This window comes from Pavona decussata, unplaced genomic scaffold (genome assembly GCF_977016875.1).
Source record: "Pavona decussata unplaced genomic scaffold, jaPavDecu1.1 SCAFFOLD_192, whole genome shotgun sequence".
Taxonomy (NCBI): domain Eukaryota; kingdom Metazoa; phylum Cnidaria; class Anthozoa; order Scleractinia; family Agariciidae; genus Pavona; species Pavona decussata.
Genome location: NW_028145601.1, coordinates 495,827 through 517,621, shown reverse-complemented (window position 1 = coordinate 517,621; position 21,795 = coordinate 495,827). Strand labels below are relative to the sequence as shown.

At 36.9% G+C, this 21,795-nt stretch overlaps 2 long non-coding RNA genes across 4 annotated transcripts; both read left to right on the top strand.

Annotated features, from left to right (window-relative positions):
* Positions 1–2,669: 2,669 nt before the first annotated feature.
* LOC146462020 (uncharacterized) lies at positions 2,670–20,225 on the top strand. 3 transcript variants are annotated; one of them, XR_014857237.1, is made up of 5 exons: positions 2,670–2,723; positions 2,922–2,987; positions 12,826–12,930; positions 19,742–19,807; positions 20,080–20,225. It is a non-coding gene; the product is annotated as an uncharacterized LOC146462020 (long non-coding RNA). The 3 variants fall into 3 exon arrangements; XR_014857239.1 differs by lacking the exon at positions 2,922–2,987; XR_014857238.1 differs by lacking the exons at positions 2,670–2,723; positions 2,922–2,987 and adding an exon at positions 5,300–5,408.
* On the top strand, positions 13,133–14,206 carry LOC146462021 (uncharacterized). The gene is made up of 2 exons (XR_014857250.1): positions 13,133–13,775; positions 14,045–14,206. It is a non-coding gene; the product is annotated as an uncharacterized LOC146462021 (long non-coding RNA).
* Positions 20,226–21,795: the final 1,570 nt, after the last annotated feature.

The window sequence follows — 21,795 nt, the reverse complement described above, 5'->3', positions numbered from 1 at the left end:
AAGCAAGCGAGAGAAAACGTCCGCATGTCCAAGCCACGAGAAAATAAAGCAAACAAAATCAGGCTTTAAAAAGTGAGACATATGATTTAATGTCTTATATTAAGAGAAATGTTAATATCTTTTTTTGGTATAAGAATCATTAAGCCTGCTTCCTGCTGTGAGATTAGTCAGTTAAGCTTACGGAACGACGTGAAGGAAGTTCTCTCAGTAAAGTTATCTGGACCAACGAACGAAAGCCATATAACTGAGTTTGTCAGTCACTCTCTTGCAGAGTCGAAGTCGAAGATCTAAGGCGATTGAAGACCCAGAACAGTTTTTTCACCTTTAAGGAAAAAATGTTGGAGTTTTTATTAGTAAAATCATAAATTGACCAAGCCGCGCTTAGTAATACGCAGCACCATATATTTTCTATTTATTAATGACAGCCGAGGTGACCTTTCTTATAAGCCTGGTGGTTTCTTGAGGTCTCCTCGCCATTACCTTTACTTTTAATTTGAATGTTTTCTTCTTTTACTAAGACAAATAAATGAAAACTGTCAAGGTGAAACGACTGGCTTGTGTCATGTGAGCCTGGGAAATCAATCCAGATGACTGAGAAGTAACCAAACCGATAAAAAGCGCTAAAAACATGGCTATCAAAAACTTGTTGACATGGAAACATCACGTCACTTGTGCTATTAACTATTCAACCAAACTGAGGTTTGGGGGTGTTTGTTTTAATATTACAAAAAGTTATGAATGTAATTGCGACCACTGACCGCCGGCCGCTAAATAGGAACCAGGCCCGAGGGGATTTTGTTAGTTTGTTATTATTATTTTAAATTTTTTTGCGAGTAAGTACCCTTTCTTGTGAACAAAATACTCATATAGCATCAAGGGGAAGATCTAGTGAAATTATAAAGGAAGAACAAGACTTAGGTTTGCATGATACCACAAAGAGTTCATGTAACGCAATAGTATATATTACTGTAGTTTTTAACAACAACATAGTTTTGATTTGCATTGGTGAAAGTTTCAAAGTGTTTCAACATAAAAATAACTAACATTCTCCAATTCGTTTTTTTTTTGTCTGGTAACAATGCTACTTCTAATCTGATGTAGTAAAATGTCCACAGGACGCGTGCCTTAATCTTGGAATATGTCTTACGGCATCCAAGTTGCATAACAACGAAATAAGCGTAAAAGTGGTCAGCTATAAATCCGTCTTAATTTTATAGTTGTCGATAGTATTGGAAGAAAAATGCAATACAGGATTACTTCCTTGTTTGTTTCTCTGTACCTGTAAAGCATACCTTTTTTCGATAAAAAGGCTTGACCAAAGCAACTTATCACCTTGCAGACTATTTCAGCATGGACTTATCTTGTCCGACAATAGTATGTTGTTCATATAGGTCACGAGATTGCTATTAGATGGAGACAAAACGAAATATTTAAAAAATTTATAAATTGGCTACTCTAAAAGACACACAGTCTTACTCCAACACATGTGTTTTCAGTCGTCACCGTATTTTGATTACTTTTCTTTGCATCTAAAATAACTGACTGGAGAATGTTTACAGCGAGCGACCAAAGAAAAATTGTCTTAAGACAGTTACTATTTTATGATTGATTATTCCTTGAGGATACTTGTGAAAACTCTTCCATTAATCGTCAAAATATCCAACTAATAACTGATAATAGCATCCTCTTCCTTTAATTCAGAACAAACGGTCTTTTAACAACAACATCAGTATTGGATGAAGAATTCAAACCTGTTAATTCTTCTAATATAAGACCCAGGGATTAAAGATCTGGATAACGTAACGGAAAAATTGAGAGCACGTGCGGTCGTAAGACAACAAAAATTGATTAAAAGGTTGTTTCTTTATGATGGGACTTGTGGTAAGAATTTTTTCGTGCTTTCGTAAGTTGAAAAATTGAAACAATAATATATGAAATAAAGATTCATTTATCCTACCGTGTAAATTAGTAAAGCTTTCTATATGCTGTATACTGGAGGTGCACAATCCGCACAAATACGTTTCAAGGGTTTTTTTTTTACAAGTTATCAAAAAGTAACTTGCATTATTAATTATTCAATTTTAAGCGTTTTTAGGACCACGTTAACTGCTTTTTTATCCCTTAACTGTATGGAAATTAATATATATTTTCAAATCGATTTTGGAGAACCAGCTAGGAAGCAGTATTTGAATCCAGTATTTCGTTCAGATGGTGGGTATTGTTTTTCTAAGGCAGCTTTTCACTCAGTCAAAATTAAAGAAGATTTGTCATCTTTTGTTAGAAGTGTAAACTGAGCAGTATTCAATCATCACACACGGGATCTTATTGCCGCTTTCTTCTTTGTTAGACATTTGAAAAAGCTTCTCAAAGATTATATTTCAAGTAAAAACTGAAAGTTAATTACCACAAATATAATTGAAAACTTTGTGGCCGTCTTCTTTATAAGAAAGTTAACAAAAAGCTTTTTTTATACAGACTTCTAGTACCAACTGGAAGCTTTTGGTTTAATTATTATTACCTAAATATGATTGAAAACTTTACCGCCTTTTCTATTTCGGAAAATTAACAAAAAGCCTTTCATAGATTTCTATAACCTGGTCTGAACGGCATGATTTAATATTAATTCTTACTAAAAAATGATTGAAAACATTGTGGCTTTCCTCACCAGAAAAAAAAACAAAAAAACAAAGCCGTATCCATAGAAAGCTAGTACAAGTTTAAAGGTGCAATAACCCGAGCTGAGATTTGTTTTTCCCTTCCACAAATTACTCAGTAATTTAAAAGCGCACGGTACATGGGTGCAAAATAATTAGAAAAATTTGTTATTGCTTAAATAGAAGTGTTCTTAAGAAAAAAAATTATTATGCAAAGATCAATAATGAATATAATCATGCAAATTACTTCTATATCACCTCAACGAGACACTCCTGAGAGCTATTTTGAATTAACTGACAAAGCATAAGCACAAGGAAAGGTGAATCAACAAGGTAGGGCAAAGGACTGAACGGCAATTTGTGCCATACTTGACCGCTTTAGTTTTTTAATTCCCTACCAGTAACCCAAAATGAAATGTTTTTCTCGGAGATTAATTTATCTTATCGCCTTCCACTCGCAATCATGGTACATTCTACACTTCCTCGTACAAGCTAAGTAGGTATTTCCACTATTTTCGCCATCAACTCTTGTTGAGTTTTGCTCTTCATTTGCGTGATGAATTTCCAGAAGCTAGCAGTTAACAAGAATGAGAGGTTGAAGTCTTTGGTTATATTAACGTGTTTTTTAGTTATATAATTTATATTTTTCTTAAGTCGGAACGTACAGAAATTCAAAAGAGAATTTTGGCATTGTTTAGCTGGATATTACTCAAATAACGATTAATAGAAAAGTCGTTCTCAAGGGATAGCCAGATTTTCTCTCTCTGGTTAAGTTTGCCAAACACAAAGAGAACTGGCTCTATAAATTTTGACTTCGGTACACTATAAAATTAGCGTCGATCAAAGGAGGAAAATGCTCAGTTCACCGAGAAAGCGAAAACACTGTGTTTTCGCTTTCTATAAGTGACTTAGACTGAGCTAAAACAACGAGCGACCAAAGGCAATTAAATTATCTAAAGACTGGTTACTTGTGAAAACTCCTCCATTAATAGTCAAAATACCCAACTAATAACTGATGATAGCATCCTCTTCCTTTAATTCAGAGCAAACGACAACAACAACATCAAACTTCCAACAACAACATCAGTATTGGATAATTATAAACACTTTTATAACCAAATTTTTCAAACCTGCTGATTTTTCTAATACAAGTCCCACTGATTGAAGATTTAGAATACGTAAGGGCAAAATTTAGAGTACGTGCGGTCGTAAGACAGAACAAAAATTAATTAAAAGGTGGTTCTTTTAAGAACTTTTCGAAAAAAAAAATTTTTGTGCTAGCTTCGGTAAGTTGAAAAATTGAAGCAATAATATATGAAATAAGATTCATTTGCACCACCGTGTAGATAAGGAAACCTTTCTATATGCTGTATACTGGAGGTACAGAATACGCACAAATACGTTTCAGGAGTTCTTTTTTACAAGTTATCAACAAGTAAGTTGCATAATTAATTATTCAATGTTAAGCTTTTTTAGGACCCCGCTAACTGTTTTTTTTCTATCCCATAACTGTATGGAAATTGTATATATTTTTAAATCAATTTTGGAAAACTAACTAGGTAGTAGTACTTTAATCCAATATTATATTTCGTTCAGATGGTGGGCGTTGTTTTTCTAAGGCGCTTTTTCACACAGACAAAATTAAAGAAGATTTGTCATCTCTTGTTAGTAAGTGTAAACTGAGCAGTTTTCAATCATCTTATTGCCGCTTTCTTCTTTGTTAGAATTTTGAAAAAGCTTCTCAAAGATTATATTTCAAATAACAACTGAAAGGTAATTACCGCAAATATAATTGAAAACTTTGTGGCCGTCTTCTTTATAAGAAAGTTAACAAAAAAGCTTTTTTTATATAGATTTCTAGTACCTACTGGAAGCTGTTGATTTAATTATTATTACCAAATATGATTGAAAACTTTACAGCCTTTTCTTTATCAAAAAAATTAACAAAAAGCTTTTCATAGATTTCTATAACCTGGTCAGAATGGCATGATTTAATATTTCTTACTAAAAAATCATTGAAAACATTGTGGCTTTCCTCGCAAGAAAAAGAAAGACCTATCCATAGAAAGCTAGTACAAGTTTAAAGTTCAAAGGTAATTATTTCCAAATATGACTTAAAATGCAAAGGTATGGTTTAATAATCATTGCTAAAATAGAAAAATTATGTTTGGTTTTCGCAGTCTTGTTGTTTCTGACAGACCCTCGGAGAAACTTTAATAGCTGACTATTCACTTCCGAGGATAGAACAATACTGAGACACAATAAAGTCGCAAAATAATACGAACTGCTACCCTTGGGGCAGTTTACCGCTTATTAAAATGTTCATTCCACTTTCGTATATGAGAAGTGCCGTTTGTTCACTGTGCCGCTTATTAATTATATCACGCATTTCAAACAGTAGGTCGTCAACAGTGAATTTAAAAATTGAACGGTTCAATTTTTCAATCCACTGAATCGAAGAAGGGAGCCGTTGAGTTGACATTTATTTTTTGAACGTCTTTTCACGTTGTGTGCGACCGTCAGGTGCAATAACCCTTGCTGAGATTATATGCAAACTAATTAGAAAAAAAGACTCTGTACTTTAAGTTATTGCTTAAGTAGAAATGTTCTTAAGAAAAAAATTATTATGCAAAGATCAATAATGAATATAATCATGCAAATTACTTCTATATCACTTCAACGAGACACTCCTGAGAGCTATTTTGAATCAACTGACCAAGCATAAGCACAAGGAAAGGTCTCCAAATCAACAAGGTAGGGCAAAGGACTGAACGGCAATTTGTTCCATACCTGATCGCTTCAGTTTTTTAATTTACTACTACTGAAACCAAAAACGGAACCGGCAAATGAAATCTTTTCGTTGGAGATTAATCAGTTATCTTATCGCCTTCTCGCGATCACGGTACATACTACTCTTTCTCGTACAAACTAAGTAGGTATTTCCACTATTTTCGCCTTCAACCGCTGGTTGAGTTTTGCGCTTCAGTTGCGTTCTGAATTTTCCAGAAGCTACAGTTAACAGAAATGAGGGATTGAAGTCTTTGGTTATATTAACAAGAGCCGTTCTCAAGGGAGAGCCAGATTTTCTCTCCCTAGTTAAGTTAATTTGCTAAACATAAAGAGAACTGACTCCATAAATTTTGACTTCAGTACACTACAAAATTAGCGTCGATCAAGAGAGGAAAATTTCGAAAGGAAAATGCTCAGTTCACCGAGAAAGCAAAAACACTGTGTTTTCGCTTTCTATAAGTGACTTAGAATGAGCTAAAACAACGCTACTTCCGTCTTAAGGCTGGTTTCCATATGATCGCGGATCGAAGATCACAGATCGCAATAAGGTGTGCGATCGTCTGCGATCATATGGAAACATACTCCTGCGATCGTCTGCGATCGACTGCGATCATCTGCGATTAAGAGTTATTGTCTGAGAAAACCAGGCAGGTGGTCAAAGATCGGGGTCGGCCAAATCATTCCATACTAACATCATAGATAGGTTAGGTGGACTTATGGATAAATATACTAAAGTTTGCTCTTCAAGTGTTTTGGTATAGGAGATATGAGATCCACTCTCCATCACCCCCTCAGGTCCTAGTTTTTCTGGTAAATTTGACCCAAATTTGACAGCCAGCAAAAATTGTACAATTTAGCGAACGAAGTTCATGTTTTGTACCTGATATAAGTGGACATTGAACTTCTTGTAAAAGGCCAGAGATATGCGAAATAAGCAAAAGTCACTCTACAACATTTACTTTTGGAATACCTATATTTCGTATCTGCGAATGAGCAAGAAATTAGCCATTTTCGACTTCACGCAGAACACACAACTAAAACTTCAGCAAAAACTGGATGCCAAAACCAGACACTCTTACCTTCCCTCTATCAGAATCACCAATAATCTTTTTGGGCCATTCAAACAGCAAGATGCTACATCACCTCCATTTCTCCTACTACTCGATGTCATGTACAGCACGACACGACGCAATCAATGTGCTGTTTAAGCCGCTCCTGGATTTCGCATTGGGTTTGTCTTAAGTTAAAAATATTCAGTTGATCAAATTAGTTCCACAAAAAATTCAAATCTCCTCTCTTGCGAATTTAACGGAAAGAAAATCAAGAAAACGCGAAAATAAACAAAACGACGCCATGTTGAATTTGTACACTCGGGATAGACTGGGAACTAGTTGATTGGTTGTAAGGGAGTCAGGGACTAGCCAAGGCTGGCCATGGATGATTGTTCCACGCTGTTTTTCATAAGTAAGCTTTTTGATTTAAGGAAGGCTAGTTTAGACTCATGCCGTAAGTGGCAAGGAATAACAAACTATTGGGAAATGAAGATACCAACGAGAGTTACAACCATTTTCCTTGCTTGTTAAATGGCCTACATGTTGTTATGCTTGCTGGGCAGGGAAAATCGGTTTGAAATTTAATCTGCATTTTGTGGGCTTTGATTAGGCGAAGTTTCTGGGTCAAGCTGTCTTGTACCTTCAAAGACGGGATTACAACGAATCAAATAAGAGCCAAAAACACAAGAGTAATTTGGAGAAACAATACCGTGGCCCAGTTGGAAGTCTTGTTTGCAGATTCACTTGCAGAAACTCTATTTTGTTTCAATACAAAGTGAAAAAAATCCGAAAAAATAACGTCATATTATTTTATATCGTAAGAGACTATACGCGTACGAAAGTATTTTATGACAATTTTGTTCTTACCATATTTACATTTATTACGTGACATATGGTCTTCGCTCCAGTCTTTTGCGACAGTATTTACATTGCAGTCAGAAGTGTAATGTACAACGCAAAATGAGCTGCTCATTTTCAACTGTTGACCGTGTATGCGGTCCAACACCATCAGCGCCAAATGAGCTTTATGTTATTCCTCTAAAATCATGCAGAAAGGATTTAACAGATTATCTAACTAATCTGGGTGTCAGTGGATCGAAGTCGAGGCTTAGGGCCTCTTCATATGATCCCGGTTGACCGGGCTAGCCCGCTTACCGAGATCTCGCCTCATTCCTATTTCTTTTGTAAAAATTCGATGTGTTCATATGAGAAGGCGGGCCAGCCCGGTTACCGATATTTTTCGGTTTCAGCGACCGAGATCTCGGGAGTCCGGGACGAAAATTTTCTCATATGAACACGGTATCCCGGTTACCGGGATGAAGTCTATAACCAAACATTCGCGTCTTAGAACGGATATATTTGATTATAACGGCTCATTTCTGAGATGTTCTAGTTCAAAATAATTCCTTTTCGTAGTAGAGATAAAGATATAATACTTTTGAGGTTTGTAGAACCGATAAAAATGAAAAATTCTTGCCGGGCTTGTTTGGTAAACGTCACGCTCAATTGACCGCGTCACCACTTTTCATCTCGGTAACCGGGATGAAATTTCCCATATGAACGGACTGCAAAATTCATCCCGCTTACCGAGCCATCCCGGTAACCGGGATCATATGAAGAGGCCCTTAGGGACACGGATTAACGAGGCTGATGTTATTCTCAATCGCGCCGGATTGCATTCTCTATCAGAGGAAGACAGGGAAATGTCCAAAGCACAAATACGAATTAACAACACATTACCAGAAGTTAAAATGCAGTTGTTCTCACCCATCTCACAGAGGTGAAGCGAAAAAATTAAAAAATATCCTCGTCGGGTAAACAAACAGGTGTCGGAACAAATATACCAGGAGTTTCAAGTTTCAGTTCCAATAGGATCCGGTATGTACAATAAGCCAATATTTAAATTATTTTCTCACAATTCACCTATTTTTGGTAATTAATGTACTCTTTATATGTTACCTAAAGATATTTTCACCTTACGTGTAGTTTCTTATCAGTTCGGAAATCTCTGCTAATTAATCAGATGTGTTGTTTTGTTACAATGTAACAAACATCTCATTCAATTGAAATCAACATTTCAAATATTGTTTCAGCCCTGTGTAACACTTGTCGAAAAGGCCATTCAAGCAGATTTAAAGTGGAGGATGCTACCTCCTTGCTACCTTTGATTACTGTTCCCTTGGACCGATATATAACTTCTTTATTTTTTCGACCCGCAGACAATTTTGTGATGATCCCAGTAGAGTTAGAGAGTTGGGCGTTGCGGATTCTACGTTAACGTGATGTTATTTGTTTATTCTCTGATTAGCGTGCTTGACGGTCCGGCAGCTCTTCCTTCCCGTCTCCTATCATATTTATCAAGGTATCAAAGCGGAGATAATACAGCCAAAACTGATTCTTTGTTAATTTGTTGTGTAAGTTTTCAACAGCAGCTTTTATAACCAAAAAGCGCATACTCCTAAGGGCCTTCTGGTGTACATGACAAGCCGGAATGGTAAGTCCAACGCTTTTATTAAAAGCAAATGACGTATTCAGTGAGGGCTCCTAGGTAAATATTTCGCTTCACGACATGTGTTCATTGACAGACCAACGGAACTAGCAAAGTTCAAAATAAGTAAACAAAAGATCAGGAGCAAAAACAAACATACCTTGGAAAAGGCAGTTATCTATAGGAAAAAGGAAATTTCAACCCAAAGGGGATCTGAAAGGAAAATTCTTTTTTCTAAATATCAAGCGCACATTTTCCGTCAGTTATCTATAGTTTTACGCAGTTTATTTTAAAGGTAGAACAATTCCATGACACTGTTTCTACTTATTTCACACATCCAATCTGATTGCTTTGCGGTAAAGGTAGAGATCATATTTCAGCTTTCCTCAGTGATTCAGAGGGGAGCGTGTCGAGTAGAGCACAATCACAATCACAATCACAATCAATGTAAACCACAATCAAAGCGCTCATGGGGTCGGCATCGCTTTATCTGTCATGCGGTAGATGACTGGAACGCTCTCCCAGACGGCATTAGGAACATTTCCAATTTTTTTAGTTTTTAGACATCTTATTAGAAACATGTAGACTCTTTTATCGATCTTATCCTTTTTACTTTTTATTTTTAGATAGCTATATTTGTAATTTTTTTTGTATTCTTACGTTAGATTTGTGCAGGGCCTCACTGAAAACCACATTTTGTGACGTGGGCTCCCTGTTAAAATATTGTATTTTATGATAGATTAACGTAGGAGAGTCAATTTATTGAGTAATAACTGTGATCAGTTTGCTTATACATTGTATAAAGATTTGTTTTACTAATGTTATGTAGTACAAGTGTCAAATAACGGTACTTCTTTCGAAGTTACTAAACGGAAACTTTCTTATAAAGGCATTGCAATTTTTGTTATTAAATTCAAATATTCCAGTTGTTCATGCTTTAGCGTACTTTATCTAGTTGTGAAGAACGCGGGAGTTGGATATCTCTGATTTCTTGACGGTGAAAATGTACATCAAAAGCCGCGCGCTCAAAAAAAATCCAATGAAGTTATTTTTTCACGCTGTCGCACACTTCTGCTGGCTCTATTTTGAGCATGATTCGTTCATGTCATTATTTGTTCAGATCTTGAGCTGTTTATCGCGACAAACAGACGTTTCTAGCAACAATGCGCCGGCGATAGGTCCTTCCCTGTTCCCTCCCTACCCAAAGTAAAAATAAGTAGGTCCCAGTCCCTTGAGAGCAATCCAACTCAAGATGGCGTCGTTCTGTTTAGTTCGTATTTCTTTTTAAATTTTCCTTCACTTAAATTGACCAGAGAGGAGTTCTGATTTTTTGGGGACCACTTTAGTCAACTACATATATTTAACCGTGGAGAAATCCAATGTGGAATCTAAGAGCGGCTTAATCGGCACATTGCTTGCGTCGTGTCGTGCTGTACATGACAACGAGTGGTAGGAGTAATGGAGGTGATGAAGCATCTTGCTGTTTGAATGGCCCAAAAAGATTATTGATGATTCTGATAGAGGGAAGGTAAGAGTGTTTGGTTTTAGCATCCGATTGTTGCTGAAGATTTAGTTGTGTGTTCTGCGTGAGTTCGAAAATGGCTAATTTCTTGCTCAGTCGCAGATACGAAATATAGGTATTCCAAAAGTAAATGTTGTAGAGTGACTTTTGCTTATTTTGCATATCTCTGGCTTTTTACAAGAAGTTCTATGACCATTTATATCAGGTACAAAACATGAACTCCGTTCGCTAAATTTTACAGTTTTTGCTGGCTGTCAAATTTGGGTCAAATTTACCAGAAAAACTAGGACCTGAGGGGGTGATGGAGAGTGGATCTCATTTCTCCTATACCAAAACACTTGAAGAGTAAACTTTAGTAAATTTATCCATAAGTCCACCTAACCTATCTATGATGCTAGTATGGAATAATTTGGCCGACCCCCATCTTTCAGCTTTTTCAGATTTTACCCGGTTTTCTCAGACATTGACTCTTAATTGCGATTGTGCGATCATATGGAAACCAAAGTTTTGCGATCCGCGATCGAAACGCCGGCATCCCATAATATTTCGAGTTCTCTTCCACGATTTCTACGATTCAACGCTCGTGTGTTCGATTGTAGGAACGGTCTGCGTAGCAACACTCACTTTGTTGTCATCATGGCTGAGATTGAACATGTTCGGTAACGAGGAATTTATGGAGGAAGTTGCAAGTTATGAATGTGCTTACCATCCCAATAACAAAGATTTTAAGTTAAAGACAAGAACAAAACGACCAACTTTTGGGACAAAATCGAGCAGAAGTTTCATTTATCGACCGGGGAAGTAGGGGCCAAATTTCGCAACATAAGAACTGCGTACGGTCGTTAACGAATCCATGTTTTCGACGGTTTTGGAGCTGATGACGACGACGCTTCATGACAAACAGAAGAGGTAAATTTGCTTGCAGCAAAATCTTCGCTCTTCCACGTTCGCGATGTTGTTTGCTACGCGCGCGATTATATTTGTCATTTCTGCTGACCAAAACATATGGCTTCGATCGGCTCTGGGATCGTTGCGATTATATGGAAACAGCCTTTTTTGCGATCGTCTGCGATTGTTTGCGATCTGCGATCTGCGATCTACGATCGTCTGCGATCATATGGAAACCAGCCTTTAGCCGAAGCTTAAAAATCTTATCTGCGTGTTTAATTACTGTCGAATGAGAATTGCGTGAGTTTAGCCAGCCAGCAACATACAAGTGTTGGATTAAGCGAAGCGTTAATATATCGCAAGGCGATTAACATATCGTTTTTATTTTATTTTTTTTAAGAAATTTATCAAAATCAGCAATACTTAATTAAGTGCGTACCGAAAACAAAGCAAGAATGCAAACGTTTATGTTATTTTACTTCCAATATTACCTACAACGATCCAAAATTATTAAGTTGAGTCGGATTTAAAGCTGACCGCCTTTCCTCTTTTTGTAGTAATTGCCATTCCGTACGTCCGACTCCAGTGAACAATGGCATGTTTAACCCAATCTTGAACATAGTCCTGTTTTTAAATAGTCCTCAAATGTGACTTAATGAAAACTAACGTTAAGCTGACAACGCGACAAAAAACTTATGAATTCGAATGAAGTTCACCTTTAATCAACAATGCTTAGCACACAGTGAAAAGAATACAAGGCAAACAGTGTCTGTCTTTCATGCGAACCTATTTTCGGTGGTGTAATATTCGCCTCAAATTAAATTAATTTGTGCTATCTTTTTGAATGTCCAATTTTACAGCTAACTGAACTGAACTTTCAAAAAGAATACAAAGCTTTAACACTGACTTGCTTGCAATTGCCACTAGACCCTGATAGACGTTATTTCCCGGATTAAATGTGCACTCTCAAAGTTTGTTCAAATAGTACAATCTATTTAATGTCTCTAGTCTGCAAAAAAGCCAATCACGTAAGTGTCTTAACCAGGGAAATCTGCTATGGAAGAAAATAAAACTTCAAAGTAATTCCGTTAAGCACAATGTATCCAATGATTTAGTTGAAAGTCATACTATACATTTGGCTTAAAAAATTCAGTTGAACTTTAATTGCTAAAACAGAGTCGTCTCTCGTATTCCCAATTTGAGCCAGGAGGATAGGAGAGTAAAAAATGAAACACGTAATGATTTATTAAGTACGAAGACACTGAAATATGAATGAAGCACACAGGCCAAATCGAAATTCTGCAAAGAAAGTACTGGCTAGCTTCTCGATATTTAAGTTGTTCATAAATAAAGTGCTGCCTTCCCTAAACTGAATGTCAGGTTATTTCGTCTTATTTCATTCATAATTCTTTTTTTGTTTATTTCTTTCAGGACAAAATGAAAGCTGCCCTGATCATGATTTTAATTTTTTTCTTGATGACAAACGAGAGCAATTGTGATAGTAGGAGAATGTGGCCACCTTTAGTGGAGAAAGGGGTAACCATTGAATTTACAGAGGAGGAGAAATGTATATGCATTCAGACTTGTTTAGTACCAAGTTACCTATTATTTCTTTTCTCTTATTTAAGAAACGAGGACCTCAGGCATATTAAGGCATGGCCAAAAGCCTAATTTGCATAAAAAATAGAAAACAATCATAACATTTCGTACATTCAACAAAAAACTGTCAAACTTGGTATTTATATAAAACTTGAAGACCTTAACTGATTTTTGCTTCAAAGTGATAAGTATTTTGGTCACGTGACCTGTAAGTGATCATTGATTGTTAAAGATCTTCAAAGCCAAATGGGGTATATAAAATGAAATAGAATTAAATCTCCTTTGGTGTCATACGTTTACATATCAAGGGCTTGAAATGAATTAGCCTTGTTTGCGTGTCCACATTAAATAGCAGTCCTGCAATTAAGGGAAATGGGTCACGTGACATTAGAAATGACTTAATAACTTCTAATAGGAATGACAGGTACCACCATACAAGGCTAATTAATAATGGACTTTCATAGTGTAAAAGTATGACGCCCGAAAAGGTTTGATTATAGTTTGTTTTATATACCCCGTTTTACTTTAAAGATTTTAGACGTTAATCATCATTTAATGGTCACGTGACCAAAATGTTCCACACTTTAAAGCAAGAATCAGTTAAGGTCATCAGGTTTCATAAGACTGCCAAGTTTGACGTTTCTTTGTTCAATCCACGAAGTGTTATGATTGTTTTCTGATTTTATGCAAATGAGGCTATTGGCCATGCCTTAATATGCCTGAGACCGATGGACATGAAACTGAATCACAAGAATGTATTGAAATCTTCTGATATTCATAAGGTATGACCTTGAGTTACTGTATCGACAAAAATATTGTATTTCCAGGGCGTCAGTAGTGTATTTTAACCCTATCTAGCCGGGCATTTTTCTTGTTGTTGTTGTCGTTGTCTAATGGGGTCGGGGGGGGGGGGGGGGGGGCTTTCCATAACTTTGCAAGTAGCAAAGCTTGGCCAATGGCACTTGGAGGATTGGAGGATAGATTGAACGAAGGATAGATAAACGAAATACTGTAAAATAATAGTTATCTCCGCATTTGATCTTAATTTCAGAAAGCCCGCGAGCATGGTGTGCGGAATCCAGATAACAAACCTTGTTATGTGGCACCCTGTTACGGCGCATATTAAGAGGAAAATGTGACTTGCATCTTCATTTGATATTAATAAAAATATGTCGGCAAGTGTTAATGCAATTAAAAGCTTGTTACCTCTCAATGTTGTCTTCCTTGTATCTCCGTCTGAGAGTTGAGGTAAAATGGGCGATCGATCCTCCGAGAGGTCCACGCCATTGTAAAAACCAAGATAAGTAAAAAGTCATCCACTGAACGACTGGAACTGAATAAATCATTTTTCAGAGGTCTATAAACAATTAACGGAGGGTTATGTAGCAGATAAGTGGTCTCTCGTATAAGGGATGGTGATCTAAGAGTCTGTCAAGGTAATATTGGGTTATGTACGGAGGTTAGGGACGGGTTTTCTTAGAGACAAGGGGTCACATGCACAACTGAAGTGAAGGAGTATGAATGAATGAAATTCTTATATACCACACATATCACCAAGCGGTTTACAATTCTATGGGGTGAGATCGGACGTCAGCATCGGTCCATATTAGATCTCACCCACCCACCCACCCATTCAACCGAAGCATCAATGTCAAAGACAGAGGCCAGACCACAACAACGGGAACTACGTCCCCTACTCTTGTAAACAATGTGTGGGTTCTTTAACGTCCCACAAAGTAATTATGAACCGGGGTTGTGAGACGGGACCTACGATTTATCGTCCTTATCCGAGAAGACTAGAAAGTCTAACCATTTGCAGATGTCATTGTTAAGGCAGCACTTTTCTCGTTTCGCCGGGGTTTGAAGCCGTGACCTCCCGCACGGGACCCGGTGTTCTACCAACTGAGCCAACCGGTTGGCGGTTAAGAAACCAGGAACAAGATTTGCAAAGCCCTCGTAAGTCAAGATGCATCCTAACAATTGTTTCTAAATAAAAGCCCATTATTATTATTATTATTATTATTATTATTATTATTATTATTATTATTATTATTATTATTATTATTATTTTGAAAAATAGTTTATACGATACATCTTAATTTAGAAGGGCGTTGTGAATCTGGCCCCTTGGGTCTCCCAAAGTGAGAAATGTTCCTTGTAAAAGAGCAAGGATCCCACAAGAGAAGGGGTGGATTGTGCAAGAGAGCAGGATTTTCTACGTTAAGGGGGAGAGTCGCATCCTGTTTTGTCTGACAATGGAACATTTTCCAAGGTTTTCCAAATAAACGTAAAATAAGGCAATATTTCCAATCAATTAAATGTCAATTTCCTTCAAAAGTCAGGAGAAACCTTAAAGAGGATGACACACTTTACAAATGAAAAAAGAAATCAATGTGAAGTACTCTTCGATAGGATAATAAAATCTCAAAATCACTAGCCTGAGTACGAGTAAAGAGACGTCTTGATGTCTGTCTTCTCAGGTTATGCTAAGCGAGTACAAAATTACCTGGTTGTATTAGGACATTTTAGTGCTGACTTATACCTTTTCATTCCCTTACCTCCATGTTTCATTTCCCATTCTCGTTTGCTAACTTAACAATTTCTATTTCTATTTCCCTGTTGTAGAGTACTCTAAATAATTTTTATTCCTCGTCATTACATTTTCATCGAGCAAGGATCCGTAAAATCGGCATTCGAATATACAGCTTGCCAATTTGACAAAGGTTGGTCCCGACTCTTGAGGCGAAAAAATCTAACATACTGCGAGATGTAAAAACAACCTGTTTGTTTAAGAATTCCAAGGCCAAGGAAGACTGAAGGAATGCAAGATTTTCGTGTGGTAAGTTCTAACTATCCGGCTATTTTAACCAGAAGGTCCTGTTAGGTTTATTGCCGTGATAGGCTTTCTCGGATTTAGAGAAACTTTATCGGTGGACGGTAAACCTCCAATATCATAATAAAATAGCATGTTTCGTGGAATAGATATGAATTTGACAGTTAAATTTATCCCCTAATCAACCTTTTCGTTCTCTTTTCCTCATTCCCCATTCCAGAATAGCCATTTCCCACTGGTTCAAGTATTAAATATTCCGCGGTAAATGTCTTTGATCGAACGTAAACTATTTCACTTAAAGTTCTCTTTTCCTCTTCTCTGTCGGTACGTTTATCAACAAAATTATCAAACCGTCGATTGAGGTAGCTCGTCGATCATTAAAGTTCAATATGCTGTTTAATTTTTTAACCTATAAACGTCCTTCGACGTTGTGTGCCATCGAGGTTTCCAGCTCATAAGGCTTAGTTCAGTTAGCATATAGCCGCCGGTGAAAATAACACTCAGCAGTGCACACTTATTGGCTCATTAACAGTATCTTTAGGAAAACAAATGGAATGGGAGTCGATCCGTTGTATAAAGTTTAACATTGAATAATTACGCAGATTACTTGTTGATAACTTTTAAAAACATTCCTGAAACGTATTTGGGCGGATTGTGCACCTCCGGTATACAGCATATAGAAAGGTTTCCTAATCTATAGGGTAGGACAAATGAATCATTATTTCATATATTATTCCTTCAATTTTCAACTTACGAAGCACAAAAAAAAAATCTTACCATAGTTCCCATCATAAAAGAGCAGTTTTAATTTATTTTTGCTCTCTCTTCAGAACGCAGGTCTTACTCTCTTACGTACATATAAAGTACGTATTTTCGATAAATTTTACCTCACTTTCTGTTGAGTCCAGTTTTAATCTCTCAGTGATGCGTACTCTAAATCTTCAATCACTGGGACTAAGAAGAATGAGCAGGTTTGGTTATATAAGTGTTTAATATTCAATATGTTGTTGTTAAAAGACCGTTTGTTCTGAATTAATGAAAGAAGATGTTGTCATTAGTTCTTTGTTGGGTATTTTGACAAATAATGGAAGAGTTTTTAAGAGGAAGAGAAACATCAATCATAAAACAGAAATTTTGCTGTTTGGTCAAAATCCCCTTGGGCTTCCTTTTTGGCCCGGGGCAGGGGTTCAGTGCCCGCAATGACAATCACAACTTATTGTAATATTATATCAAACACCACCAAAATTCTGTCTTTTCATAAAATTTATTTGATTTATTTTATATAGAACAATACTAAGACACAGTAAAGTCGCAAAATAATACGAACTGCTACCCTTGGGGCAGTTAACTGCTTATCAAAATGTTCATTCTATTTTCCTATATGAGAAGTGCCGCTTGTTCACTGTGCCTCTTATTAAGTCACGTTTTTCTAATAGTAGGTCGTCACAGAAGTTTTATATGCTCTGTTTAATTTTCCCAAGCCACTGGATCGAAGAAGAAGCCTCTGAGTTGAAATTTATTTTTTTGACGTCTTTTCACGTTGTGTGCGACCGTCAGGTGCAATAACTCTTGCTGAGATTTGGGTTCCCCGGCCACGAATTACTCAGTAATTTAACTGAGTGCACGGTACATGGGAGCAAGATAATTTTTGAAAAAAGGGCTCTGTACTTTAAGTTATTGCTTAAGTAGAAATGTCCTTAAGAAAAAATTTATTGTGCAAAGATCAATAATGAATATAATCATGCAAATTACTTCTATATTACTTCAACGAGACACTCCTGAGAGCTATTTTGAATCAACTGACCAAGCATAAGCACAAGGAAAGGTCTCCAAATCAACAAGGTAGGGCAAAGGACTGAATGGCAATTTGTGCCATACCTGATACGCTTCAGTTGTTTAATTTACTACTACCGAAACCAAAAACGGAACCGGCAAATGAAATCTTTTCGTTGGAGATTAATCAGTTATCTTATCGCCTTCTCGCGATCACGGTAAATTCTACTCTTTCTCGTACAAACTAAGTAGGTATTTCCACTATTTTCGCCATCAACCGCTTGTTGAGTTTTGCGCTTCGGTTGCGTTCTGAATTTTCCAGAAGCTACAGTTAACAGAAATGAGAGATTGAAGTCTTTGGTTATATTAAGGTGTTTTTAGTTATACAATTTATATATTTCTTAAGCCAGTACAGAAGTCGAAAAGATAATTTTGGCATTGTTTATAGTTGGACATTACCCAAAGGACGATTTATAGACGGAAGAGTCGTTCTCAGGGAATAGCCAGATTTTCTCTCCCTGGTTAAGTTTGCCAAACATAAAGAGAACTGGTTCTATAAATTTTGACTTCGGTACACTATAAAATTAGCGTCGATCAAGAGAGGAAAATGCCGAGAGGAAAATGCTCAGTTCACCGAGAAAGCAAAAACAGTCTAAGTGACTTAGATTGAGCTAAAACAATGCTACTTCATCTTAGCCGAAGCATAGAAGTCTTATCTGAGTGTTTAATTCAGTACTGTCGAATGAGAACTGCGTGAGTTTAACCAGCCAGCAGCATACAAGTGTTGGATTAACTGAAGCGTTAATATATAATATATCGCAAGGCGATTAACATATCGTTTTTTTTTTCTAATTTTTCAAGAAATTTATGAAGATCAGCAATACCTTGCGCGTACCGAAAAGAGAGCACGAATGTAAACGTTAACGTACTACCTACAACGATCCAAAAGCATTAAGTTGAGTCGGATTTACAACTGACCACCTTTCCGCTTGTTGTAGTTGTTGCCATTCCGTACGTCCGACTCCAGTGAACAATGGCATGTTTAACCCAATCTTGAACATAGTCCTGTTTGATATATACCTTTTTGTTTCAGTAAATAGTCCTCAAATGTGACTTAATGAAAACTAACGTTAAGCTGACAACGCGACAAACAGAAGACACATGGTGAAAATACTTTTTGTTTTGTTTTATGAATTCGAATGAAGTTCACATTAAATCAACAATGCTTAGCACATGGTGAAAAGAAAACAACGCAAACAGTGTTTGTCTTTCACGAAAACTTTTTTTGGTGGTGTAATATTCGCCTCAAATTAAAGTTTTGTGCTATATTTTTGAATGTCCAATTTTACAGCTAACTGAACTGAACTTTCAAAAAGAATACAAACCTTTAACACTGACTTGCTTGCAATTGCCGCTAGATCCTGCTAGACGTATTGTTATTTCCCGGATTAAATGTGCACTCTCAAAGTTTGTTCAAATAGTACAATCTATTTAATGTCTCTAGTCTGCAAAAAAGCCAATCACGTAAGTGCCTTAACCAGGGAAATCTGCTATGTAAGAAAATAAAACTTCAAAGTAATTCCGTTAAGCGCAATGTATCCGATGATTTATTTAAAAGTCATACTATCCATTTGGCTTAAAAACTCTTTTAACTTTTTAAAAGAAATTCAGTTGAACTTTAATTTCTAAAAAAGAGTCGTCTCTCGTATTCCCAATTTGAGCCAGGACGATAGGAGAATAAAAAATGAAACACGTAATGATTTGTTAAGAAAGATACTGAAATCAGTATGAATGCGGAAGCACTCAGACCGAATCGAAATTTTGCGAAGAAAGTACTGGCTAGCTTCTCGTTATTAATGTTGTTCATACATGAAGTGCTTCCTTCCCTAAACTGAATATCAGGTTCTTTCGTCTTATTTTATTCATTATTCTTTTTTTTTGTTTATTTCTTTCAGGACAAAATGAAAGCTGCCCTGATCACGATTTTAATTTTTTTCTTGGTGACAAACGAAGGCGATTGTAGTCACTGGAAGTTTTTTTCGCGACCCGGGGTAACCATCCATTTACAGACTGGAGGAGAAATGTATATGTATTCAGACTTATTTTAACAAGTTACCTTTTATTTCATTTCTCTTATTTAAGAAACGAGGACCGATGGACATGGGTGTGAATCACAAGAATGTATTAAAATCTTCTGATATTCATAAGGTATTACCTTTAGTTTCTGTATCGACAAAGTATTTCCAGGGCGTCAGTGATGCATTTTAACCCTATCTAGACCGAAATTGTTGTTGTTGTTGTTGTTGTTGTCTTCTGGGCTCGGAGAGGGGTATGGGGGGGGGGGGGGGTTGGCTTTCTATAACTTTGCAAGTAACAAAAATAGGCCAATGGCACTTGAAGGATAGATAGACCGAAGGATAGATAAACGAAAATACTGTAAAATAATTAATAGTAACCTCTGCAATTGATTTTGATTTCAGAAAGCCCGCGAGCATGGTGAGCGTAATCCAGATAACAACCCTTGTTATGTGGCAACCTGTTACGGTCCATATTAAGAGGAAAATGTGACCTATATCTTCATATTAATAACAATATGTCGGCAAGTGTTAATGAAATTAAAACCTTGTTACCTCTCAATGTTGTCTTCCTTGTATCTCCGTCCGAGAGTTGAGGTAAAGTGGGCGATCGATCCTCCGAGAGGTCCACGCCAATGTATAATCCAAAATAAGTAAAAAGTCATCCACTGAACGACTGGAACTGAATAAATCATTTTTCAGAGGTCTATAAACAATTAACGGAGGGCCATATAGCAGATAAGGGGTCTCTCGTGTAAGGGATGGTGATCTAAGAGTCTGTCAAGGTAATATTGGGTTGTGTACGGAGGTTAGGGTCGGGTTTTCTTAGAGACAAGGGGTCACATGCACAACTGAAGTGAAGGAGTATGAATGAATGAAATTCTTATATAGCGCACATATCGCCAAGTCTCATAGCGGTTTACAATTCTATGGGGTGAGATCGGACGTCAGCATCGGTCCATATTAGATCTCACCCACCCACCCACTTAACCCAAGCATGAATGTGAAAGATAGAAGGCCAGACCACAACAACGGGAGCTACGTCCCCTACTCTTGCGAACAGTGTGCGGTTTCTTTAACGTCCCACAAAGTAATCATGAACCGGGGTTGTGAGACGGGACCTACGATTTATCCGGTCCTTATCCGAGAAGACTAGAAAGTCTAACCATTTACAGATGTCATTACAAAGGCAGAGACCTTGAGTGTTGGTCCTGTCGGGGTTGGAACCCGCGACCTCCCGCGCGGGAGCCCGGTGCTTTACCAACTGAGCCAGGTTAAGAAACCAGGAACCAGATTTACAAAGCCTGCCTAAGTCAAGATGCATCCTAACAATTGTTTCTAAACAAAAGACCATAATTATTACTTAAAAAATATTCTATGCGATACATCTTAATTTAGTAAGGCGTTTTGAATCTGGCCCCTTGGGTCTCCCAAAGTGAGGAGTGTTCCTTGTAAAAAGAGCAAGGATCCCACATGAGAAGGGGTGGATTGTGCAAGAGAGCAGGATTTTCTACGTTAAGGGGGAGAGTCGCATCCTGTTTTGTCTGGCAATGGAACATTTTCCAAGGTTTTCCGAATAAACCTAAAATAAGGCAATATTTCCAATAAATAAAGTGTCAATTTCTTTCAAAAGTCAGGAGAAACCTTGAGGAGGATGACACATTCTACGAATGAAAAAAAGAATTTCCCATTCTCGTCTCCTTACTTAGCAATAAGTCTTTTATTTCCATGTTGTAGAGGACTCTACATAATTTTTATTCCCCATCATTACATTTTCATCGAACAAGGATCCGTAAAATCGGCATTTGAATATAAAAAAGCTTGCTAATTTGACAAAGGTTGATCCTGACTCTTGAGACAAAAAAATCTAACATACTGAGAGATCTAAAAACGACCTGTTTGTTTAAGAATTCCAAGGCCAAGGAAGACTGAATTCATGCAAGATTTTCGTGTGGTAAGTTTTAACTATCCGGCTATTTTAGCCAGAAGGTCCTGTTAGGTTTTTTGTCGTGATAGGCTTTCTCAAATTAAGAGAAGCTTTAGCGCTGGACGGTAAACCTCCAATACGATAATAAAATAGCATGTTTCGTGGAATAGAAATGAATTTGACAATTCACCCCT